Source organism: Triturus cristatus, chromosome 4_1, assembly GCF_964204655.1.
Source record: "Triturus cristatus chromosome 4_1, aTriCri1.1, whole genome shotgun sequence".
Taxonomy (NCBI): domain Eukaryota; kingdom Metazoa; phylum Chordata; class Amphibia; order Caudata; family Salamandridae; genus Triturus; species Triturus cristatus.
In genome coordinates this window covers 106,395,366-106,422,925 of record NC_140585.1, presented here as the reverse complement: position 1 = coordinate 106,422,925, position 27,560 = coordinate 106,395,366, and the positions used below count along the sequence as shown (strand labels likewise).

General features: G+C 44.2%; 35 non-coding genes across 35 annotated transcripts; all 35 read left to right on the top strand.

Moving 5' to 3' along the window:
* The first annotated feature begins 27 nt into the window (after positions 1-27).
* TRNAA-UGC (transfer RNA alanine (anticodon UGC)) lies at positions 28-99 on the top strand. Its single transcript has one exon. It is a non-coding gene; the product is annotated as a tRNA-Ala (tRNA).
* A 768-nt stretch (positions 100-867) lies between these two features.
* TRNAY-GUA (transfer RNA tyrosine (anticodon GUA)) lies at positions 868-953 on the top strand. The gene is given in 2 exon segments: positions 868-904; positions 918-953. It is a non-coding gene; the product is annotated as a tRNA-Tyr (tRNA).
* Positions 954-1,082: 129 nt separating this feature from the next.
* TRNAA-CGC (transfer RNA alanine (anticodon CGC)) lies at positions 1,083-1,154 on the top strand. The gene has a single exon. It is a non-coding gene; the product is annotated as a tRNA-Ala (tRNA).
* A 429-nt stretch (positions 1,155-1,583) lies between these two features.
* Positions 1,584-1,655, top strand: TRNAA-UGC (transfer RNA alanine (anticodon UGC)). The gene has a single exon. It is a non-coding gene; the product is annotated as a tRNA-Ala (tRNA).
* Positions 1,656-2,423: 768 nt separating this feature from the next.
* On the top strand, positions 2,424-2,509 carry TRNAY-GUA (transfer RNA tyrosine (anticodon GUA)). Its single transcript is given in 2 exon segments — positions 2,424-2,460; positions 2,474-2,509. It is a non-coding gene; the product is annotated as a tRNA-Tyr (tRNA).
* A 129-nt stretch (positions 2,510-2,638) lies between these two features.
* Positions 2,639-2,710, top strand: TRNAA-CGC (transfer RNA alanine (anticodon CGC)). The gene has a single exon. It is a non-coding gene; the product is annotated as a tRNA-Ala (tRNA).
* A 429-nt stretch (positions 2,711-3,139) lies between these two features.
* TRNAA-UGC (transfer RNA alanine (anticodon UGC)) lies at positions 3,140-3,211 on the top strand. The gene has a single exon. It is a non-coding gene; the product is annotated as a tRNA-Ala (tRNA).
* Positions 3,212-3,979: 768 nt separating this feature from the next.
* TRNAY-GUA (transfer RNA tyrosine (anticodon GUA)) lies at positions 3,980-4,065 on the top strand. Its single transcript is given in 2 exon segments — positions 3,980-4,016; positions 4,030-4,065. It is a non-coding gene; the product is annotated as a tRNA-Tyr (tRNA).
* Positions 4,066-4,194: 129 nt separating this feature from the next.
* Positions 4,195-4,266, top strand: TRNAA-CGC (transfer RNA alanine (anticodon CGC)). The gene has a single exon. It is a non-coding gene; the product is annotated as a tRNA-Ala (tRNA).
* Positions 4,267-4,695: 429 nt separating this feature from the next.
* On the top strand, positions 4,696-4,767 carry TRNAA-UGC (transfer RNA alanine (anticodon UGC)). The gene has a single exon. It is a non-coding gene; the product is annotated as a tRNA-Ala (tRNA).
* Positions 4,768-5,535: 768 nt separating this feature from the next.
* Positions 5,536-5,621, top strand: TRNAY-GUA (transfer RNA tyrosine (anticodon GUA)). Its single transcript is given in 2 exon segments — positions 5,536-5,572; positions 5,586-5,621. It is a non-coding gene; the product is annotated as a tRNA-Tyr (tRNA).
* Positions 5,622-5,750: 129 nt separating this feature from the next.
* On the top strand, positions 5,751-5,822 carry TRNAA-CGC (transfer RNA alanine (anticodon CGC)). Its single transcript has one exon. It is a non-coding gene; the product is annotated as a tRNA-Ala (tRNA).
* A 429-nt stretch (positions 5,823-6,251) lies between these two features.
* TRNAA-UGC (transfer RNA alanine (anticodon UGC)) lies at positions 6,252-6,323 on the top strand. The gene has a single exon. It is a non-coding gene; the product is annotated as a tRNA-Ala (tRNA).
* Positions 6,324-7,091: 768 nt separating this feature from the next.
* Positions 7,092-7,177, top strand: TRNAY-GUA (transfer RNA tyrosine (anticodon GUA)). The gene is given in 2 exon segments: positions 7,092-7,128; positions 7,142-7,177. It is a non-coding gene; the product is annotated as a tRNA-Tyr (tRNA).
* Positions 7,178-7,306: 129 nt separating this feature from the next.
* TRNAA-CGC (transfer RNA alanine (anticodon CGC)) lies at positions 7,307-7,378 on the top strand. Its single transcript has one exon. It is a non-coding gene; the product is annotated as a tRNA-Ala (tRNA).
* Positions 7,379-7,807: 429 nt separating this feature from the next.
* Positions 7,808-7,879, top strand: TRNAA-UGC (transfer RNA alanine (anticodon UGC)). The gene has a single exon. It is a non-coding gene; the product is annotated as a tRNA-Ala (tRNA).
* A 768-nt stretch (positions 7,880-8,647) lies between these two features.
* On the top strand, positions 8,648-8,733 carry TRNAY-GUA (transfer RNA tyrosine (anticodon GUA)). The gene is given in 2 exon segments: positions 8,648-8,684; positions 8,698-8,733. It is a non-coding gene; the product is annotated as a tRNA-Tyr (tRNA).
* Positions 8,734-8,862: 129 nt separating this feature from the next.
* Positions 8,863-8,934, top strand: TRNAA-CGC (transfer RNA alanine (anticodon CGC)). The gene has a single exon. It is a non-coding gene; the product is annotated as a tRNA-Ala (tRNA).
* Positions 8,935-9,363: 429 nt separating this feature from the next.
* On the top strand, positions 9,364-9,435 carry TRNAA-UGC (transfer RNA alanine (anticodon UGC)). The gene has a single exon. It is a non-coding gene; the product is annotated as a tRNA-Ala (tRNA).
* A 768-nt stretch (positions 9,436-10,203) lies between these two features.
* On the top strand, positions 10,204-10,289 carry TRNAY-GUA (transfer RNA tyrosine (anticodon GUA)). The gene is given in 2 exon segments: positions 10,204-10,240; positions 10,254-10,289. It is a non-coding gene; the product is annotated as a tRNA-Tyr (tRNA).
* A 129-nt stretch (positions 10,290-10,418) lies between these two features.
* On the top strand, positions 10,419-10,490 carry TRNAA-CGC (transfer RNA alanine (anticodon CGC)). Its single transcript has one exon. It is a non-coding gene; the product is annotated as a tRNA-Ala (tRNA).
* Positions 10,491-10,919: 429 nt separating this feature from the next.
* TRNAA-UGC (transfer RNA alanine (anticodon UGC)) lies at positions 10,920-10,991 on the top strand. The gene has a single exon. It is a non-coding gene; the product is annotated as a tRNA-Ala (tRNA).
* Positions 10,992-11,759: 768 nt separating this feature from the next.
* Positions 11,760-11,845, top strand: TRNAY-GUA (transfer RNA tyrosine (anticodon GUA)). The gene is given in 2 exon segments: positions 11,760-11,796; positions 11,810-11,845. It is a non-coding gene; the product is annotated as a tRNA-Tyr (tRNA).
* A 129-nt stretch (positions 11,846-11,974) lies between these two features.
* On the top strand, positions 11,975-12,046 carry TRNAA-CGC (transfer RNA alanine (anticodon CGC)). Its single transcript has one exon. It is a non-coding gene; the product is annotated as a tRNA-Ala (tRNA).
* A 429-nt stretch (positions 12,047-12,475) lies between these two features.
* TRNAA-UGC (transfer RNA alanine (anticodon UGC)) lies at positions 12,476-12,547 on the top strand. Its single transcript has one exon. It is a non-coding gene; the product is annotated as a tRNA-Ala (tRNA).
* Positions 12,548-13,315: 768 nt separating this feature from the next.
* On the top strand, positions 13,316-13,401 carry TRNAY-GUA (transfer RNA tyrosine (anticodon GUA)). The gene is given in 2 exon segments: positions 13,316-13,352; positions 13,366-13,401. It is a non-coding gene; the product is annotated as a tRNA-Tyr (tRNA).
* A 129-nt stretch (positions 13,402-13,530) lies between these two features.
* Positions 13,531-13,602, top strand: TRNAA-CGC (transfer RNA alanine (anticodon CGC)). Its single transcript has one exon. It is a non-coding gene; the product is annotated as a tRNA-Ala (tRNA).
* Positions 13,603-14,871: 1,269 nt separating this feature from the next.
* Positions 14,872-14,957, top strand: TRNAY-GUA (transfer RNA tyrosine (anticodon GUA)). The gene is given in 2 exon segments: positions 14,872-14,908; positions 14,922-14,957. It is a non-coding gene; the product is annotated as a tRNA-Tyr (tRNA).
* Positions 14,958-15,086: 129 nt separating this feature from the next.
* TRNAA-CGC (transfer RNA alanine (anticodon CGC)) lies at positions 15,087-15,158 on the top strand. Its single transcript has one exon. It is a non-coding gene; the product is annotated as a tRNA-Ala (tRNA).
* A 429-nt stretch (positions 15,159-15,587) lies between these two features.
* Positions 15,588-15,659, top strand: TRNAA-UGC (transfer RNA alanine (anticodon UGC)). The gene has a single exon. It is a non-coding gene; the product is annotated as a tRNA-Ala (tRNA).
* A 768-nt stretch (positions 15,660-16,427) lies between these two features.
* On the top strand, positions 16,428-16,513 carry TRNAY-GUA (transfer RNA tyrosine (anticodon GUA)). Its single transcript is given in 2 exon segments — positions 16,428-16,464; positions 16,478-16,513. It is a non-coding gene; the product is annotated as a tRNA-Tyr (tRNA).
* A 129-nt stretch (positions 16,514-16,642) lies between these two features.
* On the top strand, positions 16,643-16,714 carry TRNAA-CGC (transfer RNA alanine (anticodon CGC)). The gene has a single exon. It is a non-coding gene; the product is annotated as a tRNA-Ala (tRNA).
* A 429-nt stretch (positions 16,715-17,143) lies between these two features.
* Positions 17,144-17,215, top strand: TRNAA-UGC (transfer RNA alanine (anticodon UGC)). Its single transcript has one exon. It is a non-coding gene; the product is annotated as a tRNA-Ala (tRNA).
* Positions 17,216-17,983: 768 nt separating this feature from the next.
* Positions 17,984-18,069, top strand: TRNAY-GUA (transfer RNA tyrosine (anticodon GUA)). The gene is given in 2 exon segments: positions 17,984-18,020; positions 18,034-18,069. It is a non-coding gene; the product is annotated as a tRNA-Tyr (tRNA).
* A 674-nt stretch (positions 18,070-18,743) lies between these two features.
* On the top strand, positions 18,744-18,815 carry TRNAA-UGC (transfer RNA alanine (anticodon UGC)). Its single transcript has one exon. It is a non-coding gene; the product is annotated as a tRNA-Ala (tRNA).
* The last annotated feature ends 8,745 nt before the right edge of the window (positions 18,816-27,560 follow it).

The window sequence follows — 27,560 nt, the reverse complement described above, 5'->3', positions numbered from 1 at the left end:
AATCATACAGTCAAACCTTGCAGAAGTGGGGATGTAGCTCAGTGGTAGAGCGCATGCTTTGCATGTATGAGGCCCCGGGTTCAATCCCCGGCATCTCCAGACTTTTGCCATGCTTACCTTGGATTTTGGGCCGAAAGCTAGGCTGGCATCATGATGAAGGAAGAGATATGTCCTCCAACCGGGATGAGGACCCCGCTTAATCTGTCAGACGTTTGCCTTGAAAAATCCCATGAAATGGGGCTATCTCATTTTTGATGATTATAGATCAAAAGAATCCTACTTGTTGAAGACATCAAAGTGATGATTCATCTTGACAACCATAATGCTTTGATGATAGAAATCTGTCGCATCTCTCTTGATCATTGGTAAGGGTTCTTCTTCTAAACCAGAGACTCTTTACAGTAGCTTTTAGAAAAACGGAATATTTTGTTTATCTCAATCACCTTCAATCTACAGATTTTTCCGTTCTCTTTCCTTTTGAAAATGCATCCAAAATGCACGTTCTTGATGCTGGGTGCGTAGTAATGACTCCCATAACTTTCTGTCATTTCTTTCATGGTTCCGCGCAGCCATCCATTTGCCACCAATGCTGCCCAAGGTCTTTGTATCAAAGTTCCTTTCCTTTCTGTAAAATTGAAATTTGGAGCACCCCTGCTTATCCCCAAGCCAAGACAGAACATGAACTTTGGTCTGAAATCCTCCTTTGGGGTGATAAGACGTACCTTACAGTGTGCTCTAAGAACTGGTGACTTTGAGAGGGAGCTGCAGGTAATGTTCATGATTTTCATCGATCTGCTCCTGATCCCCACCCCCACAACCTTTCTTGAGCGAGAGATAATTACAGCGCTGAAAGATACTTCAGCCACTCCTTCGATAGCTCAGTTGGTAGAGCGGAGGACTGTAGCATAAAGTCAGACATCCTTAGGTCGCTGGTTCAAATCCGGCTCGAAGGATTTTTTGCTTCGATTTCCATATCTTTCACTTTTATTCAAACAATACCTTCCATTGATTATGATCGAGACTTTGCAGTCCCTGGGTTTCAGGGATTCCTTGCATCCATCAAACAGCTCGAGTGCAAAAGTGGGGATGTAGCTCAGTGGTAGAGCGCATGCTTCGCATGTATGAGGTCCCGGGTTCAATCCCCGGCATCTCCAGGAGCCTCTGTTCCTTATCTTGGCTTTTTTCCAGAAGGCTAGCCTGCCATCATGCAGAAAGAAGAAGTTTGTCATGCAGTTGGGGTGAGAGCCCCACTTAAATAGTCAGACATTTGCTTTGGAAAAATCTTTGAACTAGGCATAGTTTGCGCATTTCAAGAAAATCGGAGAATTTTGCATTCCAAAAGAAGGAAATAAATGCCCTCTCTGAGGATCGAACTCAGGACCTTCAGATTATGAGACTGACGCGCTGCCTACTGCGCTAAGAAGGCTGTATATAGGCATCTGTACATAAGACCATGAAGATCATCCAGGTACAAGGCTGAAGGATTTTCCTGACTGACATTGTATACTGCAGAGTCGAATGGGGTGATGTGGCCGTCGGTTCAATGCAGGGTTTCCAATCATACAGTCAAACCTTGCAGAAGTGGGGATGTAGCTCAGTGGTAGAGCGCATGCTTTGCATGTATGAGGCCCCGGGTTCAATCCCCGGCATCTCCAGACTTTTGCCATGCTTACCTTGGATTTTGGGCCGAAAGCTAGGCTGGCATCATGATGAAGGAAGAGATATGTCCTCCAACCGGGATGAGGACCCCGCTTAATCTGTCAGACGTTTGCCTTGAAAAATCCCATGAAATGGGGCTATCTCATTTTTGATGATTATAGATCAAAAGAATCCTACTTGTTGAAGACATCAAAGTGATGATTCATCTTGACAACCATAATGCTTTGATGATAGAAATCTGTCGCATCTCTCTTGATCATTGGTAAGGGTTCTTCTTCTAAACCAGAGACTCTTTACAGTAGCTTTTAGAAAAACGGAATATTTTGTTTATCTCAATCACCTTCAATCTACAGATTTTTCCGTTCTCTTTCCTTTTGAAAATGCATCCAAAATGCACGTTCTTGATGCTGGGTGCGTAGTAATGACTCCCATAACTTTCTGTCATTTCTTTCATGGTTCCGCGCAGCCATCCATTTGCCACCAATGCTGCCCAAGGTCTTTGTATCAAAGTTCCTTTCCTTTCTGTAAAATTGAAATTTGGAGCACCCCTGCTTATCCCCAAGCCAAGACAGAACATGAACTTTGGTCTGAAATCCTCCTTTGGGGTGATAAGACGTACCTTACAGTGTGCTCTAAGAACTGGTGACTTTGAGAGGGAGCTGCAGGTAATGTTCATGATTTTCATCGATCTGCTCCTGATCCCCACCCCCACAACCTTTCTTGAGCGAGAGATAATTACAGCGCTGAAAGATACTTCAGCCACTCCTTCGATAGCTCAGTTGGTAGAGCGGAGGACTGTAGCATAAAGTCAGACATCCTTAGGTCGCTGGTTCAAATCCGGCTCGAAGGATTTTTTGCTTCGATTTCCATATCTTTCACTTTTATTCAAACAATACCTTCCATTGATTATGATCGAGACTTTGCAGTCCCTGGGTTTCAGGGATTCCTTGCATCCATCAAACAGCTCGAGTGCAAAAGTGGGGATGTAGCTCAGTGGTAGAGCGCATGCTTCGCATGTATGAGGTCCCGGGTTCAATCCCCGGCATCTCCAGGAGCCTCTGTTCCTTATCTTGGCTTTTTTCCAGAAGGCTAGCCTGCCATCATGCAGAAAGAAGAAGTTTGTCATGCAGTTGGGGTGAGAGCCCCACTTAAATAGTCAGACATTTGCTTTGGAAAAATCTTTGAACTAGGCATAGTTTGCGCATTTCAAGAAAATCGGAGAATTTTGCATTCCAAAAGAAGGAAATAAATGCCCTCTCTGAGGATCGAACTCAGGACCTTCAGATTATGAGACTGACGCGCTGCCTACTGCGCTAAGAAGGCTGTATATAGGCATCTGTACATAAGACCATGAAGATCATCCAGGTACAAGGCTGAAGGATTTTCCTGACTGACATTGTATACTGCAGAGTCGAATGGGGTGATGTGGCCGTCGGTTCAATGCAGGGTTTCCAATCATACAGTCAAACCTTGCAGAAGTGGGGATGTAGCTCAGTGGTAGAGCGCATGCTTTGCATGTATGAGGCCCCGGGTTCAATCCCCGGCATCTCCAGACTTTTGCCATGCTTACCTTGGATTTTGGGCCGAAAGCTAGGCTGGCATCATGATGAAGGAAGAGATATGTCCTCCAACCGGGATGAGGACCCCGCTTAATCTGTCAGACGTTTGCCTTGAAAAATCCCATGAAATGGGGCTATCTCATTTTTGATGATTATAGATCAAAAGAATCCTACTTGTTGAAGACATCAAAGTGATGATTCATCTTGACAACCATAATGCTTTGATGATAGAAATCTGTTGCATCTCTCTTGATCATTGGTAAGGGTTCTTCTTCTAAACCAGAGACTCTTTACAGTAGCTTTTAGAAAAACGGAATATTTTGTTTATCTCAATCACCTTCAATCTACAGATTTTTCCGTTCTCTTTCCTTTTGAAAATGCATCCAAAATGCACGTTCTTGATGCTGGGTGCGTAGTAATGACTCCCATAACTTTCTGTCATTTCTTTCATGGTTCCGCGCAGCCATCCATTTGCCACCAATGCTGCCCAAGGTCTTTGTATCAAAGTTCCTTTCCTTTCTGTAAAATTGAAATTTGGAGCACCCCTACTTATCCCCAAGCCAAGACAGAACATGAACTTTGGTCTGAAATCCTCCTTTGGGGTGATAAGACGTACCTTACAGTGTGCTCTAAGAACTGGTGACTTTGAGAGGGAGCTGCAGGTAATGTTCATGATTTTCATCGATCTGCTCCTGATCCCCACCCCCACAACCTTTCTTGAGCGAGAGATAATTACAGCGCTGAAAGATACTTCAGCCACTCCTTCGATAGCTCAGTTGGTAGAGCGGAGGACTGTAGCATAAAGTCAGACATCCTTAGGTCGCTGGTTCAAATCCGGCTCGAAGGATTTTTTGCTTCGATTTCCATATATTTCACTTTTATTCAAACAATACCTTCCATTGATTATGATCGAGACTTTGCAGTCCCTGGGTTTCAGGGATTCCTTGCATCCATCAAACAGCTCGAGGGCAAAAGTGGGGATGTAGCTCAGTGGTAGAGCGCATGCTTCGCATGTATGAGGTCCCGGGTTCAATCCCCGGCATCTCCAGGAGCCTCTGTTCCTTATCTTGGCTTTTTTCCAGAAGGCTAGCCTGCCATCATGCAGAAAGAAGAAGTTTGTCATGCAGTTGGGGTGAGAGCCCCACTTAAATAGTCAGACATTTGCTTTGGAAAAATCTTTGAACTAGGCATAGTTTGCGCATTTCAAGAAAATCGGAGAATTTTGCATTCCAAAAGAAGGAAATAAATGCCCTCTCTGAGGATCGAACTCAGGACCTTCAGATTATGAGACTGACGCGCTGCCTACTGCGCTAAGAAGGCTGTATATAGGCATCTGTACATAAGACCATGAAGATCATCCAGGTACAAGGCTGAAGGATTTTCCTGACTGACATTGTATACTGCAGAGTCGAATGGGGTGATGTGGCCGTCGGTTCAATGCAGGGTTTCCAATCATACAGTCAAACCTTGCAGAAGTGGGGATGTAGCTCAGTGGTAGAGCGCATGCTTTGCATGTATGAGGCCCCGGGTTCAATCCCCGGCATCTCCAGACTTTTGCCATGCTTACCTTGGATTTTGGGCCGAAAGCTAGGCTGGCATCATGATGAAGGAAGAGATATGTCCTCCAACCGGGATGAGGACCCCGCTTAATCTGTCAGACGTTTGCCTTGAAAAATCCCATGAAATGGGGCTATCTCATTTTTGATGATTATAGATCAAAAGAATCCTACTTGTTGAAGACATCAAAGTGATGATTCATCTTGACAACCATAATGCTTTGATGATAGAAATCTGTTGCATCTCTCTTGATCATTGGTAAGGGTTCTTCTTCTAAACCAGAGACTCTTTACAGTAGCTTTTAGAAAAACTGAATATTTTGTTTATCTCAATCACCTTCAATCTACAGATTTTTCCGTTCTCTTTCCTTTTGAAAATGCATCCAAAATGCACGTTCTTGATGCTGGGTGCGTAGTAATGACTCCCATAACTTTCTGTCATTTCTTTCATGGTTCCGCGCAGCCATCCATTTGCCACCAATGCTGCCCAAGGTCTTTGTATCAAAGTTCCTTTCCTTTCTGTAAAATTGAAATTTGGAGCACCCCTGCTTATCCCCAAGCCAAGACAGAACATGAACTTTGGTCTGAAATCCTCCTTTGGGGTGATAAGACGTACCTTACAGTGTGCTCTAAGAACTGGTGACTTTGAGAGGGAGCTGCAGGTAATGTTCATGATTTTCATCGATCTGCTCCTGATCCCCACCCCCACAACCTTTCTTGAGCGAGAGATAATTACAGCGCTGAAAGATACTTCAGCCACTCCTTCGATAGCTCAGTTGGTAGAGCGGAGGACTGTAGCATACAGTCAGACATCCTTAGGTCGCTGGTTCAAATCCGGCTCGAAGGATTTTTTGCTTCGATTTCCATATATTTCACTTTTATTCAAACAATACCTTCCATTGATTATGATCGAGACTTTGCAGTCCCTGGGTTTCAGGGATTCCTTGCATCCATCAAACAGCTCGAGGGCAAAAGTGGGGATGTAGCTCAGTGGTAGAGCGCATGCTTCGCATGTATGAGGTCCCGGGTTCAATCCCCGGCATCTCCAGGAGCCTCTGTTCCTTATCTTGGCTTTTTTCCAGAAGGCTAGCCTGCCATCATGCAGAAAGAAGAAGTTTGTCATGCAGTTGGGGTGAGAGCCCCACTTAAATAGTCAGACATTTGCTTTGGAAAAATCTTTGAACTAGGCATAGTTTGCGCATTTCAAGAAAATCGGAGAATTTTGCATTCCAAAAGAAGGAAATAAATGCCCTCTCTGAGGATCGAACTCAGGACCTTCAGATTATGAGACTGACGCGCTGCCTACTGCACTAAGAAGGCTGTATATAGGCATCTGTACATAAGACCATGAAGATCATCCAGGTACAAGGCTGAAGGATTTTCCTGACTGACATTGTATACTGCAGAGTCGAATGGGGTGATGTGGCCGTCGGTTCAATGCAGGGTTTCCAATCATACAGTCAAACCTTGCAGAAGTGGGGATGTAGCTCAGTGGTAGAGCGCATGCTTTGCATGTATGAGGCCCCGGGTTCAATCCCCGGCATCTCCAGACTTTTGCCATGCTTACCTTGGATTTTGGGCCGAAAGCTAGGCTGGCATCATGATGAAGGAAGAGATATGTCCTCCAACCGGGATGAGGACCCCGCTTAATCTGTCAGACGTTTGCCTTGAAAAATCCCATGAAATGGGGCTATCTCATTTTTGATGATTATAGATCAAAAGAATCCTACTTGTTGAAGACATCAAAGTGATGATTCATCTTGACAACCATAATGCTTTGATGATAGAAATCTGTTGCATCTCTCTTGATCATTGGTAAGGGTTCTTCTTCTAAACCAGAGACTCTTTACAGTAGCTTTTAGAAAAACGGAATATTTTGTTTATCTCAATCACCTTCAATCTACAGATTTTTCCGTTCTCTTTCCTTTTGAAAATGCATCCAAAATGCACGTTCTTGATGCTGGGTGCGTAGTAATGACTCCCATAACTTTCTGTCATTTCTTTCATGGTTCCGCGCAGCCATCCATTTGCCACCAATGCTGCCCAAGGTCTTTGTATCAAAGTTCCTTTCCTTTCTGTAAAATTGAAATTTGGAGCACCCCTGCTTATCCCCAAGCCAAGACAGAACATGAACTTTGGTCTGAAATCCTCCTTTGGGGTGATAAGACGTACCTTACAGTGTGCTCTAAGAACTGGTGACTTTGAGAGGGAGCTGCAGGTAATGTTCATGATTTTCATCGATCTGCTCCTGATCCCCACCCCCACAACCTTTCTTGAGCGAGAGATAATTACAGCGCTGAAAGATACTTCAGCCACTCCTTCGATAGCTCAGTTGGTAGAGCGGAGGACTGTAGCATAAAGTCAGACATCCTTAGGTCGCTGGTTCAAATCCGGCTCGAAGGATTTTTTGCTTCGATTTCCATATCTTTCACTTTTATTCAAACAATACCTTCCATTGATTATGATCGAGACTTTGCAGTCCCTGGGTTTCAGGGATTCCTTGCATCCATCAAACAGCTCGAGTGCAAAAGTGGGGATGTAGCTCAGTGGTAGAGCGCATGCTTCGCATGTATGAGGTCCCGGGTTCAATCCCCGGCATCTCCAGGAGCCTCTGTTCCTTATCTTGGCTTTTTTCCAGAAGGCTAGCCTGCCATCATGCAGAAAGAAGAAGTTTGTCATGCAGTTGGGGTGAGAGCCCCACTTAAATAGTCAGACATTTGCTTTGGAAAAATCTTTGAACTAGGCATAGTTTGCGCATTTCAAGAAAATCGGAGAATTTTGCATTCCAAAAGAAGGAAATAAATGCCCTCTCTGAGGATCGAACTCAGGACCTTCAGATTATGAGACTGACGCGCTGCCTACTGCGCTAAGAAGGCTGTATATAGGCATCTGTACATAAGACCATGAAGATCATCCAGGTACAAGGCTGAAGGATTTTCCTGACTGACATTGTATACTGCAGAGTCGAATGGGGTGATGTGGCCGTCGGTTCAATGCAGGGTTTCCAATCATACAGTCAAACCTTGCAGAAGTGGGGATGTAGCTCAGTGGTAGAGCGCATGCTTTGCATGTATGAGGCCCCGGGTTCAATCCCCGGCATCTCCAGACTTTTGCCATGCTTACCTTGGATTTTGGGCCGAAAGCTAGGCTGGCATCATGATGAAGGAAGAGATATGTCCTCCAACCGGGATGAGGACCCCGCTTAATCTGTCAGACGTTTGCCTTGAAAAATCCCATGAAATGGGGCTATCTCATTTTTGATGATTATAGATCAAAAGAATCCTACTTGTTGAAGACATCAAAGTGATGATTCATCTTGACAACCATAATGCTTTGATGATAGAAATCTGTTGCATCTCTCTTGATCATTGGTAAGGGTTCTTCTTCTAAACCAGAGACTCTTTACAGTAGCTTTTAGAAAAACTGAATATTTTGTTTATCTCAATCACCTTCAATCTACAGATTTTTCCGTTCTCTTTCCTTTTGAAAATGCATCCAAAATGCACGTTCTTGATGCTGGGTGCGTAGTAATGACTCCCATAACTTTCTGTCATTTCTTTCATGGTTCCGCGCAGCCATCCATTTGCCACCAATGCTGCCCAAGGTCTTTGTATCAAAGTTCCTTTCCTTTCTGTAAAATTGAAATTTGGAGCACCCCTGCTTATCCCCAAGCCAAGACAGAACATGAACTTTGGTCTGAAATCCTCCTTTGGGGTGATAAGACGTACCTTACAGTGTGCTCTAAGAACTGGTGACTTTGAGAGGGAGCTGCAGGTAATGTTCATGATTTTCATCGATCTGCTCCTGATCCCCACCCCCACAACCTTTCTTGAGCGAGAGATAATTACAGCGCTGAAAGATACTTCAGCCACTCCTTCGATAGCTCAGTTGGTAGAGCGGAGGACTGTAGCATAAAGTCAGACATCCTTAGGTCGCTGGTTCAAATCCGGCTCGAAGGATTTTTTGCTTCGATTTCCATATCTTTCACTTTTATTCAAACAATACCTTCCATTGATTATGATCGAGACTTTGCAGTCCCTGGGTTTCAGGGATTCCTTGCATCCATCAAACAGCTTGAGGGCAAAAGTGGGGATGTAGCTCAGTGGTAGAGCGCATGCTTCGCATGTATGAGGTCCCGGGTTCAATCCCCGGCATCTCCAGGAGCCTCTGTTCCTTATCTTGGCTTTTTTCCAGAAGGCTAGCCTGCCATCATGCAGAAAGAAGAAGTTTGTCATGCAGTTGGGGTGAGAGCCCCACTTAAATAGTCAGACATTTGCTTTGGAAAAATCTTTGAACTAGGCATAGTTTGCGCATTTCAAGAAAATCGGAGAATTTTGCATTCCAAAAGAAGGAAATAAATGCCCTCTCTGAGGATCGAACTCAGGACCTTCAGATTATGAGACTGACGCGCTGCCTACTGCGCTAAGAAGACTGTATATAGGCATCTGTACATAAGACCATGAAGATCATCCAGGTACAAGGCTGAAGGATTTTCCTGACTGACATTGTATACTGCAGAGTCGAATGGGGTGATGTGGCCGTCGGTTCAATGCAGGGTTTCCAATCATACAGTCAAACCTTGCAGAAGTGGGGATGTAGCTCAGTGGTAGAGCGCATGCTTTGCATGTATGAGGCCCCGGGTTCAATCCCCGGCATCTCCAGACTTTTGCCATGCTTACCTTGGATTTTGGGCCGAAAGCTAGGCTGGCATCATGATGAAGGAAGAGATATGTCCTCCAACCGGGATGAGGACCCCGCTTAATCTGTCAGACGTTTGCCTTGAAAAATCCCATGAAATGGGGCTATCTCATTTTTGATGATTATAGATCAAAAGAATCCTACTTGTTGAAGACATCAAAGTGATGATTCATCTTGACAACCATAATGCTTTGATGATAGAAATCTGTCGCATCTCTCTTGATCATTGGTAAGGGTTCTTCTTCTAAACCAGAGACTCTTTACAGTAGCTTTTAGAAAAACGGAATATTTTGTTTATCTCAATCACCTTCAATCTACAGATTTTTCCGTTCTCTTTCCTTTTGAAAATGCATCCAAAATGCACGTTCTTGATGCTGGGTGCGTAGTAATGACTCCCATAACTTTCTGTCATTTCTTTCATGGTTCCGCGCAGCCATCCATTTGCCACCAATGCTGCCCAAGGTCTTTGTATCAAAGTTCCTTTCCTTTCTGTAAAATTGAAATTTGGAGCACCCCTGCTTATCCCCAAGCCAAGACAGAACATGAACTTTGGTCTGAAATCCTCCTTTGGGGTGATAAGACGTACCTTACAGTGTGCTCTAAGAACTGGTGACTTTGAGAGGGAGCTGCAGGTAATGTTCATGATTTTCATCGATCTGCTCCTGATCCCCACCCCCACAACCTTTCTTGAGCGAGAGATAATTACAGCGCTGAAAGATACTTCAGCCACTCCTTCGATAGCTCAGTTGGTAGAGCGGAGGACTGTAGCATAAAGTCAGACATCCTTAGGTCGCTGGTTCAAATCCGGCTCGAAGGATTTTTTGCTTCGATTTCCATATCTTTCACTTTTATTCAAACAATACCTTCCATTGATTATGATCGAGACTTTGCAGTCCCTGGGTTTCAGGGATTCCTTGCATCCATCAAACAGCTCGAGTGCAAAAGTGGGGATGTAGCTCAGTGGTAGAGCGCATGCTTCGCATGTATGAGGTCCCGGGTTCAATCCCCGGCATCTCCAGGAGCCTCTGTTCCTTATCTTGGCTTTTTTCCAGAAGGCTAGCCTGCCATCATGCAGAAAGAAGAAGTTTGTCATGCAGTTGGGGTGAGAGCCCCACTTAAATAGTCAGACATTTGCTTTGGAAAAATCTTTGAACTAGGCATAGTTTGCGCATTTCAAGAAAATCGGAGAATTTTGCATTCCAAAAGAAGGAAATAAATGCCCTCTCTGAGGATCGAACTCAGGACCTTCAGATTATGAGACTGACGCGCTGCCTACTGCGCTAAGAAGGCTGTATATAGGCATCTGTACATAAGACCATGAAGATCATCCAGGTACAAGGCTGAAGGATTTTCCTGACTGACATTGTATACTGCAGAGTCGAATGGGGTGATGTGGCCGTCGGTTCAATGCAGGGTTTCCAATCATACAGTCAAACCTTGCAGAAGTGGGGATGTAGCTCAGTGGTAGAGCGCATGCTTTGCATGTATGAGGCCCCGGGTTCAATCCCCGGCATCTCCAGACTTTTGCCATGCTTACCTTGGATTTTGGGCCGAAAGCTAGGCTGGCATCATGATGAAGGAAGAGATATGTCCTCCAACCGGGATGAGGACCCCGCTTAATCTGTCAGACGTTTGCCTTGAAAAATCCCATGAAATGGGGCTATCTCATTTTTGATGATTATAGATCAAAAGAATCCTACTTGTTGAAGACATCAAAGTGATGATTCATCTTGACAACCATAATGCTTTGATGATAGAAATCTGTCGCATCTCTCTTGATCATTGGTAAGGGTTCTTCTTCTAAACCAGAGACTCTTTACAGTAGCTTTTAGAAAAACGGAATATTTTGTTTATCTCAATCACCTTCAATCTACAGATTTTTCCGTTCTCTTTCCTTTTGAAAATGCATCCAAAATGCACGTTCTTGATGCTGGGTGCGTAGTAATGACTCCCATAACTTTCTGTCATTTCTTTCATGGTTCCGCGCAGCCATCCATTTGCCACCAATGCTGCCCAAGGTCTTTGTATCAAAGTTCCTTTCCTTTCTGTAAAATTGAAATTTGGAGCACCCCTGCTTATCCCCAAGCCAAGACAGAACATGAACTTTGGTCTGAAATCCTCCTTTGGGGTGATAAGACGTACCTTACAGTGTGCTCTAAGAACTGGTGACTTTGAGAGGGAGCTGCAGGTAATGTTCATGATTTTCATCGATCTGCTCCTGATCCCCACCCCCACAACCTTTCTTGAGCGAGAGATAATTACAGCGCTGAAAGATACTTCAGCCACTCCTTCGATAGCTCAGTTGGTAGAGCGGAGGACTGTAGCATAAAGTCAGACATCCTTAGGTCGCTGGTTCAAATCCGGCTCGAAGGATTTTTTGCTTCGATTTCCATATCTTTCACTTTTATTCAAACAATACCTTCCATTGATTATGATCGAGACTTTGCAGTCCCTGGGTTTCAGGGATTCCTTGCATCCATCAAACAGCTCGAGTGCAAAAGTGGGGATGTAGCTCAGTGGTAGAGCGCATGCTTCGCATGTATGAGGTCCCGGGTTCAATCCCCGGCATCTCCAGGAGCCTCTGTTCCTTATCTTGGCTTTTTTCCAGAAGGCTAGCCTGCCATCATGCAGAAAGAAGAAGTTTGTCATGCAGTTGGGGTGAGAGCCCCACTTAAATAGTCAGACATTTGCTTTGGAAAAATCTTTGAACTAGGCATAGTTTGCGCATTTCAAGAAAATCGGAGAATTTTGCATTCCAAAAGAAGGAAATAAATGCCCTCTCTGAGGATCGAACTCAGGACCTTCAGATTATGAGACTGACGCGCTGCCTACTGCGCTAAGAAGGCTGTATATAGGCATCTGTACATAAGACCATGAAGATCATCCAGGTACAAGGCTGAAGGATTTTCCTGACTGACATTGTATACTGCAGAGTCGAATGGGGTGATGTGGCCGTCGGTTCAATGCAGGGTTTCCAATCATACAGTCAAACCTTGCAGAAGTGGGGATGTAGCTCAGTGGTAGAGCGCATGCTTTGCATGTATGAGGCCCCGGGTTCAATCCCCGGCATCTCCAGACTTTTGCCATGCTTACCTTGGATTTTGGGCCGAAAGCTAGGCTGGCATCATGATGAAGGAAGAGATATGTCCTCCAACCGGGATGAGGACCCCGCTTAATCTGTCAGACGTTTGCCTTGAAAAATCCCATGAAATGGGGCTATCTCATTTTTGATGATTATAGATCAAAAGAATCCTACTTGTTGAAGACATCAAAGTGATGATTCATCTTGACAACCATAATGCTTTGATGATAGAAATCTGTCGCATCTCTCTTGATCATTGGTAAGGGTTCTTCTTCTAAACCAGAGACTCTTTACAGTAGCTTTTAGAAAAACGGAATATTTTGTTTATCTCAATCACCTTCAATCTACAGATTTTTCCGTTCTCTTTCCTTTTGAAAATGCATCCAAAATGCACGTTCTTGATGCTGGGTGCGTAGTAATGACTCCCATAACTTTCTGTCATTTCTTTCATGGTTCCGCGCAGCCATCCATTTGCCACCAATGCTGCCCAAGGTCTTTGTATCAAAGTTCCTTTCCTTTCTGTAAAATTGAAATTTGGAGCACCCCTGCTTATCCCCAAGCCAAGACAGAACATGAACTTTGGTCTGAAATCCTCCTTTGGGGTGATAAGACGTACCTTACAGTGTGCTCTAAGAACTGGTGACTTTGAGAGGGAGCTGCAGGTAATGTTCATGATTTTCATCGATCTGCTCCTGATCCCCACCCCCACAACCTTTCTTGAGCGAGAGATAATTACAGCGCTGAAAGATACTTCAGCCACTCCTTCGATAGCTCAGTTGGTAGAGCGGAGGACTGTAGCATAAAGTCAGACATCCTTAGGTCGCTGGTTCAAATCCGGCTCGAAGGATTTTTTGCTTCGATTTCCATATCTTTCACTTTTATTCAAACAATACCTTCCATTGATTATGATCGAGACTTTGCAGTCCCTGGGTTTCAGGGATTCCTTGCATCCATCAAACAGCTCGAGTGCAAAAGTGGGGATGTAGCTCAGTGGTAGAGCGCATGCTTCGCATGTATGAGGTCCCGGGTTCAATCCCCGGCATCTCCAGGAGCCTCTGTTCCTTATCTTGGCTTTTTTCCAGAAGGCTAGCCTGCCATCATGCAGAAAGAAGAAGTTTGTCATGCAGTTGGGGTGAGAGCCCCACTTAAATAGTCAGACATTTGCTTTGGAAAAATCTTTGAACTAGGCATAGTTTGCGCATTTCAAGAAAATCGGAGAATTTTGCATTCCAAAAGAAGGAAATAAATGCCCTCTCTGAGGAACGAACTCAGGACCTTCAGATTATGAGACTGACGCGCTGCCTACTGCGCTAAGAAGGCTGTATATAGGCATCTGTACATAAGACCATGAAGATCATCCAGGTACAAGGCTGAAGGATTTTCCTGACTGACATTGTATACTGCAGAGTCGAATGGGGTGATGTGGCCGTCGGTTCAATGCAGGGTTTCCAATCATACAGTCAAACCTTGCAGAAGTGGGGATGTAGCTCAGTGGTAGAGCGCATGCTTTGCATGTATGAGGCCCCGGGTTCAATCCCCGGCATCTCCGGACTTTTGCCATGCTTACCTTGGATTTTGGGCCGAAAGCTAGGCTGGCATCATGATGAAGGAAGAGATATGTCCTCCAACCGGGATGAGGACCCCGCTTAATCTGTCAGACGTTTGCCTTGAAAAATCCCATGAAATGGGGCTATCTCATTTTTGATGATTATAGATCAAAAGAATCCTACTTGTTGAAGACATCAAAGTGATGATTCATCTTGACAACCATAATGCTTTGATGATAGAAATCTGTCGCATCTCTCTTGATCATTGGTAAGGGTTCTTCTTCTAAACCAGAGACTCTTTACAGTAGCTTTTAGAAAAACGGAATATTTTGTTTATCTCAATCACCTTCAATCTACAGATTTTTCCGTTCTCTTTCCTTTTGAAAATGCATCCAAAATGCACGTTCTTGATGCTGGGTGCGTAGTAATGACTCCCATAACTTTCTGTCATTTCTTTCATGGTTCCGCGCAGCCATCCATTTGCCACCAATGCTGCCCAAGGTCTTTGTATCAAAGTTCCTTTCCTTTCTGTAAAATTGAAATTTGGAGCACCCCTGCTTATCCCCAAGCCAAGACAGAACATGAACTTTGGTCTGAAATCCTCCTTTGGGGTGATAAGACGTACCTTACAGTGTGCTCTAAGAACTGGTGACTTTGAGAGGGAGCTGCAGGTAATGTTCATGATTTTCATCGATCTGCTCCTGATCCCCACCCCCACAACCTTTCTTGAGCGAGAGATAATTACAGCGCTGAAAGATACTTCAGCCACTCCTTCGATAGCTCAGTTGGTAGAGCGGAGGACTGTAGCATAAAGTCAGACATCCTTAGGTCGCTGGTTCAAATCCGGCTCGAAGGATTTTTTGCTTCGATTTCCATATCTTTCACTTTTATTCAAACAATACCTTCCATTGATTATGATCGAGACTTTGCAGTCCCTGGGTTTCAGGGATTCCTTGCATCCATCAAACAGCTCGAGTGCAAAAGTGGGGATGTAGCTCAGTGGTAGAGCGCATGCTTCGCATGTATGAGGTCCCGGGTTCAATCCCCGGCATCTCCAGGAGCCTCTGTTCCTTATCTTGGCTTTTTTCCAGAAGGCTAGCCTGCCATCATGCAGAAAGAAGAAGTTTGTCATGCAGTTGGGGTGAGAGCCCCACTTAAATAGTCAGACATTTGCTTTGGAAAAATCTTTGAACTAGGCATAGTTTGCGCATTTCAAGAAAATCGGAGAATTTTGCATTCCAAAAGAAGGAAATAAATGCCCTCTCTGAGGATCGAACTCAGGACCTTCAGATTATGAGACTGACGCGCTGCCTACTGCGCTAAGAAGGCTGTATATAGGCATCTGTACATAAGACCATGAAGATCATCCAGGTACAAGGCTGAAGGATTTTCCTGACTGACATTGTATACTGCAGAGTCAAATGGGGTGATGTGGCCGTCGGTTCAATGCAGGGTTTCCAATCATACAGTCAAACCTTGCAGAAGTGGGGATGTAGCTCAGTGGTAGAGCGCATGCTTTGCATGTATGAGGCCCCGGGTTCAATCCCCGGCATCTCCAGACTTTTGCCATGCTTACCTTGGATTTTGGGCCGAAAGCTAGGCTGGCATCATGATGAAGGAAGAGATATGTCCTCCAACCGGGATGAGGACCCCGCTTAATCTGTCAGACGTTTGCCTTGAAAAATCCCATGAAATGGGGATATCTCATTTTTGATGATTATAGATCAAAAGAATCCTACTTGTTGAAGACATCAAAGTGATGATTCATCTTGACAACCATAATGCTTTGATGATAGAAATCTGTCGCATCTCTCTTGATCATTGGTAAGGGTTCTTCTTCTAAACCAGAGACTCTTTACAGTAGCTTTTAGAAAAACGGAATATTTTGTTTATCTCAATCACCTTCAATCTACAGATTTTTCCGTTCTCTTTCCTTTTGAAAATGCATCCAAAATGCACTTTCTTGATGCTGGGTGCGTAGTAATGACTCCCATAACTTTCTGTCATTTCTTTCATGGTTCCGCGCAGCCATCCATTTGCCACCAATGCTGCCCAAGGTCTTTGTATCAAAGTTCCTTTCCTTTCTGTAAAATTGAAATTTGGAGCACCCCTGCTTATCCCCAAGCCAAGACAGAACATGAACTTTGGTCTGAAATCCTCCTTTGGGGTGATAAGATGTACCTTACAGTGTGCTCTAAGAACTGGTGACTTTGAGAGGGAGCTGCAGGTAATGTTCATGATTTTCATCGATCTGCTCCTGATCCCCACCCCCACAACCTTTCTTGAGCGAGAGATAATTACAGCGCTGAAAGATACTTCAGCCACTCCTTCGATAGCTCAGTTGGTAGAGCGGAGGACTGTAGCATAAAGTCAGACATCCTTAGGTCGCTGGTTCAAATCCGGCTCGAAGGATTTTTTGCTTCGATTTCCATATATTTCACTTTTATTCAAACAATACCTTCCATTGATTATGATCGAGACTTTGCAGTCCCTGGGTTTCAGGGATTCCTTGCATCCATCAAACAGCTCGAGGGCAAAAGTGGGGATGTAGCTCAGTGGTAGAGCGCATGCTTCGCATGTATGAGGTCCCGGGTTCAATCCCCGGCATCTCCAGGAGCCTCTGTTCCTTATCTTGGCTTTTTTCCAGAAGGCTAGCCTGCCATCATGCAAAAAGAAGAAGTTTGTCATGCAGTTGGGGTGAGAGCCCCACTTAAATAGTCAGACATTTGCTTTGGAAAAATCTTTGAACTAGGCATAGTTTGCGCATTTCAAGAAAATCGGAGAATTTTGCATTCCAAAAGAAGGAAATAAATGCCCTCTCTGAGGATCGAACTCAGGACCTTCAGATTATGAGACTGACGCGCTGCCTACTGCGCTAAGAAGACTGTATATAGGCATCTGTACATAAGACCATGAAGATCATCCAGGTACAAGGCTGAAGGATTTTCCTGACTGACATTGTATACTGCAGAGTCGAATGGGGTGATGTGGCCGTCGGTTCAATGCAGGGTTTCCAATCATACAGTAAAACCTTGCAGAAGTGGGGATGTAGCTCAGTGGTAGAGCGCATGCTTTGCATGTATGAGGCCCCGGGTTCAATCCCCGGCATCTCCAGACTTTTGCCATGCTTACCTTGGATTTTGGGCCGAAAGCTAGGCTGGCATTATGATGAAGGAAGAGATATGTCCTCCAACCGGGATGAGGACCCCGCTTAATCTGTCAGACGTTTGCCTTGAAAAATCCCATGAAATGGGGCTATCTCATTTTTGATGATTATAGATCAAAAGAATCCTACTTGTTGAAGACATCAAAGTGATGATTCATCTTGACAACCATAATGCTTTGATGATAGAAATCTGTCGCATCTCTCTTGATCATTGGTAAGGGTTCTTCTTCTAAACCAGAGACTCTTTACAGTAGCTTTTAGAAAAACGGAATATTTTGTTTATCTCAATCACCTTCAATCTACAGATTTTTCCGTTCTCTTTCCTTTTGAAAATGCATCCAAAATGCACGTTCTTGATGCTGGGTGCGTAGTAATGACTCCCATAACTTTCTGTCATTTCTTTCATGGTTCCGCGCAGCCATCCATTTGCCACCAATGCTGCCCAAGGTCTTTGTATCAAAGTTCCTTTCCTTTCTGTAAAATTGAAATTTGGAGCACCCCTGCTTATCCCCAAGCCAAGACAGAACATGAACTTTGGTCTGAAATCCTCCTTTGGGGTGATAAGACGTACCTTACAGTGTGCTCTAAGAACTGGTGACTTTGAGAGGGAGCTGCAGGTAATGTTCATGATTTTCATCGATCTGCTCCTGATCCCCACCCCCACAACCTTTCTTGAGCGAGAGATAATTACAGCGCTGAAAGATACTTCAGCCACTCCTTCGATAGCTCAGTTGGTAGAGCGGAGGACTGTAGCATAAAGTCAGACATCCTTAGGTCGCTGGTTCAAATCCGGCTCGAAGGATTTTGTGCTTCGATTTCCATATCTTTCACTTTTATTCAAACAATACCTTCCATTGGTTATGAAGCATTCCCAAGCTCCGATAAATATTGGAAAAGAAGTGTACTCTATCTGCTTTCAAAGCCAATTGTTGACATACTCATCTCTAGGCGAGGTGGGAAGAGATGTAAACAAGACTTGCTGATCAGAACTAATACCAAAGCATTGCATGGATAAATGTATGCACTTGGAAGACTTCCAACTGCAGTGCACCAAGGGAGCTGCTTGCCAGCCAATCACGCTTTGACTTGCCTACAGTTAGAGGGTCCACCGATGTGCAAGAAGGAATATCCAATGCAATCATCACCTGAAAGGCTGTACAAGCTGGAAAGTAGACCAATAGTTGACCCATTTGGAGAAATCCTGAGACGTTTTGCATTCCAAACTGAGCAAACAAAAGCCCTACTTGAGAATCGAACTCTGGACCTTCTGATTACCAAACTGACGCTCTGCCCACTGTAGTAAGCATGCTCCACAAACCTAGAGTGCACTAAATATATGCTCCGTGAAGACATTCCAAACATAAGGCGTGAGCAATTTCATGCCTGAAGCTTTACATTCTAGTCTCAAATCGAGACTTTGCAGTCCATGGGTTTCAGTGATTCCTTGCATGCATCAAACAAGTTGAGTGCAAAAGTGGGGATGTAGCTCAGTGGTAGAGCGCATGCTTTGCATGTATGAGGTCCCGGGTTCAATCCCCGGCATCTCCAGGAGCCTCTGTTCCTTATCTTGGCTTTATTTCAGAAGGCAAGCCTGCCATCATGCAGAAAGAAGAAGTTTGTCATGCAGTTGGGGTGAGAGCCCCACTTAAATAGTCAGACATTTGCTTTGGAAAAATCTTTGAACTAGGCATAGTTTGCGCATTTCAAGAAAATCGGAGAATTTTGCATTCCAAAAGAAGGAAATAAATGCCCTCTCTGAGGATCGAACTCAGGACCTTCAGATTATGAGACTGAAGCGCTGCCTACTGCGCTAAGAAGGCTGTATATAGGCATCTGTACATAAGACCATGAAGATCATCCAGGTACAAGGCTGAAGGATTTTCCTGACTGACATTGTATACTGCAGAGTCGAATGGGGTGATGTGGCCGTCGGTTCAATGCAGGGTTTCCAATCATACAGTCAAATCATGCAGAAGTGGGGATGTAGCTCAGTGGTAGAGCGCATGCTTTGCATGTATGAGGCCCCGGGTTCAATCCCTGGCATCTCCAGACTTTTGCCATGCTTACCTTGGATTTTGGGCAGAAAGCTAGGCTGGCATCATGATGAAGGAAGAGATATGTCCTCCAACTGGGATAAGTCAGAAGACAGACTTCGGAAGTATTTCATACCGTCTTTGGAACTCGATACGGCTTATGCTCATCGACATAACTTAAACTGTTCATTGTCAGATGTAGAGAAGAAATTTGTAGATCAGGTAGAAGATAGATATAGAAAACTAACACATACAGGAGACAGTCTAGCAGTTTGGACTGATGAAGAAAGGTTACACAGAGCTAAAGGGAGTTATGGTCCCAAAGCCTTGGACAAGGAGCAGAGAGGGAAGTTGTGTGTGAGACGTTATCAGACCTACTATGAAAAGGTTCCGGTAGGACAGAGTACATGTGATCATGTCTTCACCATGGAAGAATCTGCTAAGAACTTTCTGCAAGGCTCAGTGCAAGTTATTCCAACTGTTTATTATGCGTGTGGAAAGAATGCCTATGTCAGGTTGCCTGCGAATTGGTATGGTACGTGCTATCTGGAAATTATCTTCTCGAAGATTTACCATGCAGAGGATTTGGAGCTGTTGGAGGATGGACAGCATTCGAGAGTGAAGAGAGCTGAGAGTGCAGTAGCAGTGATTGGAGATTTTTTTGGAGCAATGATACCAAGTTTGGGTGTGGTGTTGAATGATGTGAAGATCAGACGATTGGCGACTGTGGTTGATGAGTTGTCAATGAATATAGCGAAGTCACTGCTACTAGTGGATGGAGAGATGTTGTCGATAAGGACGATTGTTTTGCAGAACCGCCTTGCTTTAGATGTATTATTAGCAAAAGAGGGCAGAGTCTGTAAATTATTGAAGATTCATGAATGTTGTGCGTATATTCCAGACAACAGCAAGGATCTGGAGAAATATATAAGCAACATTACCACAATCCATAATGAGAAAGAGGATTTGACTGAAGAGGGGGTGTGGGAAAAGATTGGTAAAGGATTTGGTTGTGTGGGAAGTTGGTTTGTGAATTTGGGGAAGGGGTTCCTTGAGTTTGTGTTAAAATCACTCATCATTGTTGTGGTTTGTGTGGTTTGTGTGTGGGGATTCATCAGAGCTTATAAATGGTATAGGGGAAACAGAGTTGAGAGAGCTCTCAGAGCGAGTGAAATGCGAATGGCCAGACTGCAGGACAGTCAATATCAGAACCTTAAGAATAGGGAAATACTTCAACGGGGGAGGATGGCAATAAGTACTGTTTAGGTCGGTTCTTTCTCCAAGGGATTTGTGAAATGGTGTGATGACACTAGATATCAAAGGGGGGGGGGGCCTGATAGAGCCCCACGTTATTCTGAAAATTGTAGGGTGCAACATAAACACTGTTAGTCAGCACCCATCTTTGTTAATGGAACTTATTAATGTGTGACTTAGAAATGTATCACTCAAATCTGCTTATAATAGTGTGATTAGAAATGTAACCATGCCTTTCATGAAGAGCAATGTCGTAGTTCACTGCAAATGTATTTTAGTCAACGCATAATGATTGGTTTTTATGCAATGCGATGCATAAGGTTTAAATGTGCACCATATTAAAGTCTGCACATGTAGTTTGCTTATTCATATATAAAAGTAATGAAGTTAATGCTTATCGTGTGGTTTTAGAAGTGTGGGTTTAAACTGTGTAAAGGCCTGATCACATATACGTTTAAAGAGAAAGGCCTGTTCATTTCTTATGTTAGCTAAGTATTGTGGGCCGAAAATGATTTCCCTTGGTAAGGCTTTGGGGTTTCAGGACGTTAGAAAATCTCATAGAAGTGGAAAGTTTCTCGTTCTCATGTTTCTGTTGCAGGTGCAAGGACACTTAGCTCGTTAGAGAGACTAACCCTTTGTTTTAGGAGTTAGGATGGTGCGAGAAGCCAATATGGGAGTATACCGGAATGTAGGGATGATACTTTCGGCAGAGAAGGTGCCTGGGACCCAAGGTCAAGCTAACCGTCGTTGGATGAGAGACAAATTTCAGTGGAAAACTACTGGGAGAAGACCTGGCTGAAGAGGTGTGCCAGAGGGCGTGTTCTATGTGTTTGGTATTTTGAATTAGGGACAGTGCCCCGTGGGTTGAGCAGTTGAGGTTTAGATGGGAAGCTAGAAGGAGCATCTTAGAGCGAGCTCTGACTAAGTGAGTGCACTTCTAAGAAAGTCTTCACTTCTGACACCTTTGTACTCTTGCCTGGGATAATGCTAAGTAGGGATGCCACCTTAGAGATAGAGTAGGGATAGACTAACTGAATTCCGTTTAGGTAAATGACTTCTAACATAGAGATTAGAGTGATCATCGCTTGCCTTATGCTATTGGAGCTGACAATTCTTCTTATTCTGAGTCGGATGAGACTCCTGCGTAGAATATTCTTTGTTTTAGTGCCAATTTATCTCCTTAACCTCGTGCTGAGGTGTTTGTATGTGCATTTATTTTTGGCTTTGTAATAAATCCCTAAAATTTGAGATTCGGAGTCAGTCGTCCTTTAGGGTCAAATTTGATTTGGTTGACTATGTACTAAAGATTGAATTTCCTCCCCTCTACACTACTCAGCAGATAAAAAGATTCTGGTGACCTGAAAGGATTCTTGATGATGTTAGGACAGATAAGAATCCGGCTTTATCACCTCATACCCCCTGTGTATATAGCTCCATCAAATTACCACATCGACTGCAGCGTCAGATTGTATACTTGTCCCGAGTTAGAAGGGTTATTAACACAGAAGATATAGATCAGACAGACACCACTTTGCATCAGTTTGAGGATGCCATGAAGGCTATAGTACCTTTTTGGGGCTCCATGTCTACCAGTCTTAATATTTGTCTGCTCGTGAGAGTTGTAGACAGGGTTATTAATAACACAGCAGGGATTCTGACCAATATTACTGCTGAGCTCCAGGCTACAAGGCTCGTTACCTTACAAAACCGGATGGTGTTAGATGTAATCCTTGCTGATCGGGGAGGGGCCTTTTGCATAATTGGCAGTAGCTGCTGTGTGTACATCCTAGACCATGCTCCCAATGTATATGCTGCCATACAGAAGTTACACAGGCTTTCATCTGATATACACCAAGAAAATGGTACTATGACACTGGATGGTTCTGGAGAATATTCACTTCCTGGGGTTGGAAGATCCTTACCTTCCTATTGATAATTGCTGGTAATATCCTCACCTGTTGCCTTTGCATACACTGCCTCCCTGCTTGTTGTGCTTATTGTGTGAACACCCAGAAGCCTAAAAGAAAAGTAGCGGTGCCTGATACTAAAGCCACTATCATGATGATGTAAGATGCAAATAGTCTTATGTTAATCGATGAAGGTATTTTCGAATATTGACAATGAATATATCAGCTTGTAGTGGCACTATACATCTTCTGTATGAGGGTATTTGTTTTTTTCGGCAGTAACAAAATGCTTTAGCTCATGCTAAAAGGAGGGTATGTTGGAGAAAAAATGCTTTTAGCCAAGTTCTCCATGCATTATATGGCTTAAGTTACCATTTGCTGCACCATTTTGTATTCAGCCGCCATTTTGAGCCATGATTGAAACTAACTTCTGTCACGCTTTGTCTGCCTCAACAGAAAGCAGCTTCGATTTTTCTTTTGTATTTCTCCAAGGTTGAGCTTCGTTGTACTAATAAATAGACTGTTTCTATTGTCATCACATACCTTTCTCACTAGATAGGCCTGCTCCCACCCTTACAGCGGCAGGTGCAGGCAGAGTAACCTTGACAATGAGATAGCAAGTACCCGGTCCTGGGATTGCAACTCATCCTTCTGTATCTCCTTTGTTCACCAGCTACCAACTGGAAATTTCCAGTCTGGGCGTGTTTTTAGCGGTTCTGAAAATGTACATTATGTGTTACCATGTGGTCCGAAGTCAGTCTCTCTGCAGCAATCCAAGGAGGCTGGTCAGACTGGACTCCACTTGAGTGCACTTCTAATAAATACCTTTGGTTTGTATTCTCTACTGTCTGACCGACCCTTCATTTGTGAGGAAGGCTGAGAGGTGGTCGCAAGTGACTCAGGTGGCCCTAATCGGGTCACTTCCTTCACTAGAAATCCCATTTCTAACACCCCCTAAATACACTATTTAGGGGGAAACCCTGAACCCAGAAGGAAGATTAGATTCCTGCAACTTACAAAGAAGACAGATGAAAGAAGACGCACGGCAGAAGAGACTGCAGAGAAGAACTGACTTGGCCCCAGCCCTACCAGCCTGTCTGCAGTTTCCAGAGAACATGCGCCAACGTCACCTTGTCCTGCAGCCAGCGACCTCCAGAACCCCTGAGAAGACTGACTGCCTTCAACAAAGACCTGATCTCCTTTGAACAGCAGCTCTGTTCAAAAGAATCACCAAAGAAAAACATTAAGCCTGCTGAGGACAAAGAAACCCGATGCCTGGAACCACCACTGCACCCAACACCAAAGGCCCAAGTCCAAGTGGCCCACCCTCCCTACGAGGTCCCCAGTGGGTTGACCCCTACAGGACTCCCGACATCGCCTGCAGCTTTTGCGAGTCACTCAGTAAGGTGAAATCTGACCTCAAAAGGCACCCCTGAGGTACTGAGGTGCACCTACATCTCCGAGCCCTCCAACTTACCCTCCCAGCTGTTGGTTCCTCTCAGAAGACTTCCTGGACCGAGCCTGCAGCCAAAATCCCAAACTGCCAACTCCCATTGAAAACAACAGGGCACCCGACAGCAAATCAGCACTCTGCACCCAACCACCCTAGTGCCGCTGAGGGTGTTCTTTGAGTGCCTCCTTGACCCTGGGGGTACCCTGGTTATATCCCCAGAAACCTAACTCCCAAGACTGATTACTCACCTTTAAACAGATAACCTGATTTTCTGCCGTAGGACAGCATTGGCTGTTTTTCTGTGGAAAGATTTGTAAGTGTAAACCTAAGAAATGGTGTTTGAGAAAAACTGACTTACTTAACTTTTATCCAGGAAATGTCCCAGTGTGATATCGAGGTATATCACACAGAGTAGAAAAAGTAATCCTGAAAAGTAATCTAAAGTAATCCGAAAGTAAAAGCAACTGTATTTGCAATTTTTAAATACCTGTTAGAAAACTCAATATTCATCCAGCTTGCTTTTTAACAATCTGTCTTGAAAAATACAATCAAATTTACTTTTACCAAGTCCTGCTTGGTTCTATAAATAAAAACACAACAAAGAAATATTTTTGATACAAACAATTGGTCTGAGTTCAGTCTGTGACATAATTTTTTGCCTGAGTGTGTACAATAAATTCTTACTGCTCATACACTGTACCACAAATAGAGAGTAAGGTATTATCTACTTTTAACTTTCGAAGCCTTTGGGGATCCACTGGGCTTTGTGCACACTATACCTTTCTTTGATAAAGTATATACAGAGCTAGCTTCCGGCAGCTGGGTGCAAACTAGTGTGGCAAGGTGAGCAAAATAACAATGGATTTAGCCCAGATCTCTTGACTGGGGTTGAATTTTGATTTGTCCCGCATTCCGTCCATCATTTGCTAGTCTTTTGCTTCCTCACCCGAAGTGTGCCGGGTATGCCCAGACATGGGTCCGGGGCTCACTGTGCAACTGGATTCAAGCTAGCCTGGCTGATGAGGGGTGATATCTCGAAACCGGTCCCAGGATGCTTGTTTCTGGTCCAGTTAAGACATATCTTGGCAGTTCAGGCTGAAACTGTATCCATGAAGAGAAGGGTCAAGACTGATGTGCCTATGGCTGGTTTAAACTGGAGTGTACCACAAAAAAGAAGAAGGGGGACTAGGATCTGATGAAGTCCAGTGCCTATGCTCCAAAAAATTACATATATTTAAAAAAGGGGGTCACTGTTCCTAATAGGCAAAAGAAGAAGGAGGACTCTAGTTGCTGTACAGACTATATGGGACAGCCAAAAAGGCTGTTTCTTGTTGCCCTCACACACCTCTAGGGATGTCATGCTTCATCATCGGGCGGGTGCTCCTCTTATGGCCGGCTCTGCAATGCCCTATGGGTCCCCCGAAGGGTCACTTTGGCGAAGATCTTTTGGTTTTTTTTGCCGTTTGATTAGTGTGACAGTATCCTAGTGGGGTGGTGAACAATATGTGTAAAGGTAAGTTAACTGGATAGGGGATATCACACTGGTTTTAATAATTTAAACTTAACCAGTCACACAATAGAGAGGATAGGTTGCCTCAATGGGCCATCTGCTGGCAGGATGGGGGAGGTGGGTGGAGCGGATCCCGGACCCATTTGCAACTGAACAGAAAATGCTCTGCCATCACACAAAGGAGGATGCAATCTCACATTGTCACTGCAGCCAGCTTGGAGCCAAGACAGGGGAGTCATGAAATGTCATGCACTTCAAAGCACCATTCTAGAAGCTTCTCACATGTTCCAGAGGAAGGACACAGGGTATAAAAGCAGGAACTTCAGACCCATTCTTCAGTTTACCTCGGGACTTGTGGAGAACTCTCAGGTCTGCTGTTGTAACCTGCTGTGAACTCTGCAAGACTGCTGCTGAACCTTGAAGGACTGCTTTGCTGTCTGGAGCCTGCCTTGAATCCTCAGAGGCCAGCCCTACTGCTGAGCCCTGCATCTTCACCTGAACCCAGGACTACCAGAGTGACTCCAAGGGCTAGTTTACTGGCCTTCAGTTCAGAGCCACAGGGACACAAAAGGCTTCCAACATCTTGAACCTGCACCTGGACCCAGCCCTAGTGAGTTCTGAACCCCAAGAGGTGTCCCAAAGTCCTTGACCCATGGATGTGGTGCTAAATGGACCTAGATGTTCAAATCACAAACAGAGGACTTACAAAATGTTCGGCCAAATAACTGCTCTGAGAACCAGGAAGAGTTTGTGACCAACCTGAATGCCTATAAGTCCAAGGTCCATGGCCAGAACGATTGACCTTGCGGCTTCTCCCTCTACGTTTTTCTCCACTGCAGCAAATTCTTTTCAGCGGTACTTAGCCAAAGGGGTATCGGGCGTTGTTGAATTGTCTTTGGCTGCAGCCCTCTGCATCATCCCACAGGAAAAAAAATTCGACATCCGTTTCGGAGACTAAGTCTGAATGTAGAAGTCTTCACCCCAGCTTCGACCCAAGGCCATTTCACATTGAAGCTCCCTCCTTGGACAACTCCTGCAGCCATATCCCATTGACATTTACCTTCTCAGACATATTTTGTCTCAGAATTACTTCCAAGTCTGAAGGTAAGCGCTGACCATGCTCAATCCACTTCTTGTATCCAACCCAGGCTGCATCGCAGTCAGCCATATTTTTCAACTTTGAACTGGTTTTGCGCGACCCGGAATGGCACTTTGATCTTCTAGGCACTAGTTTTTGCAAAAAACGTTAAAAATTCTTAACTCTTGTTCTGATAATTAGATTTTTGTCATTTTAGAGTCTAATAATTGAGATTTTTTTAGCTTCAGTGTCAGAAATGCTGGATTTTATAAAAGACACGAAGGCAAGTATTGTGCTTACTTCTTCCTTTAATTTCAAGAGCAGACAAGAAAAAAAGCTACATTACCCAGAAAACCCGGGGCCCATAACTACACCAATACATCTCAATCAAATGTCAAGCAATGTGATAATTATTTTGGCTGAGAGTAACAAATTCTCTTTTCTCGCTAAGAGCCAGTCTACATAAGTTCCAGAGAGCCACAGCAGATTGAAAGCAAAAGACAGTAGAACAGTCACCAAATCCTTGAGAAATTCTAAAAGAAGCATAGGAATGAACATCCGAAAAGATGGCTTATGAGAGTGCATCCACCAAACAGAATCTAAAGGAGGAGGATCTCGACACCGTTAGGTTGAGTTTGCAGTATGGTTGGAGTCACTGGGACTGCAGGAGAAAACAGGAGGGTCAATAAAACAGCAGGGGGATAATACTTGGCTCTGTGTCTTGAATAGTATCTAGCCTTTCTGACACCAAGGCTAGGAAAATCTCAAATTACAAGACCGGAGGCTCATATTATGCTTGTTCTAAGCATATCAATTAAAGATTCAAATGGATAAGCAGTTGGTTTACAGTAGAAAGTCCTCAACTTATTAACATTTGAACAATCTGCAGATTTTAGAATGTCATGAATTCCTGCAGCTGCCCAAAAAACCCTAAAGTCTGTTGCCCCTCTGGCTGAATGATGCAAAAAGAAGTATTGATGGACGGAATGCAGAACAAATCAAAACATTCACCCCCAGTCAAGAGATCTGGGTTAAATCCATCATTCTTTTGCTCACCA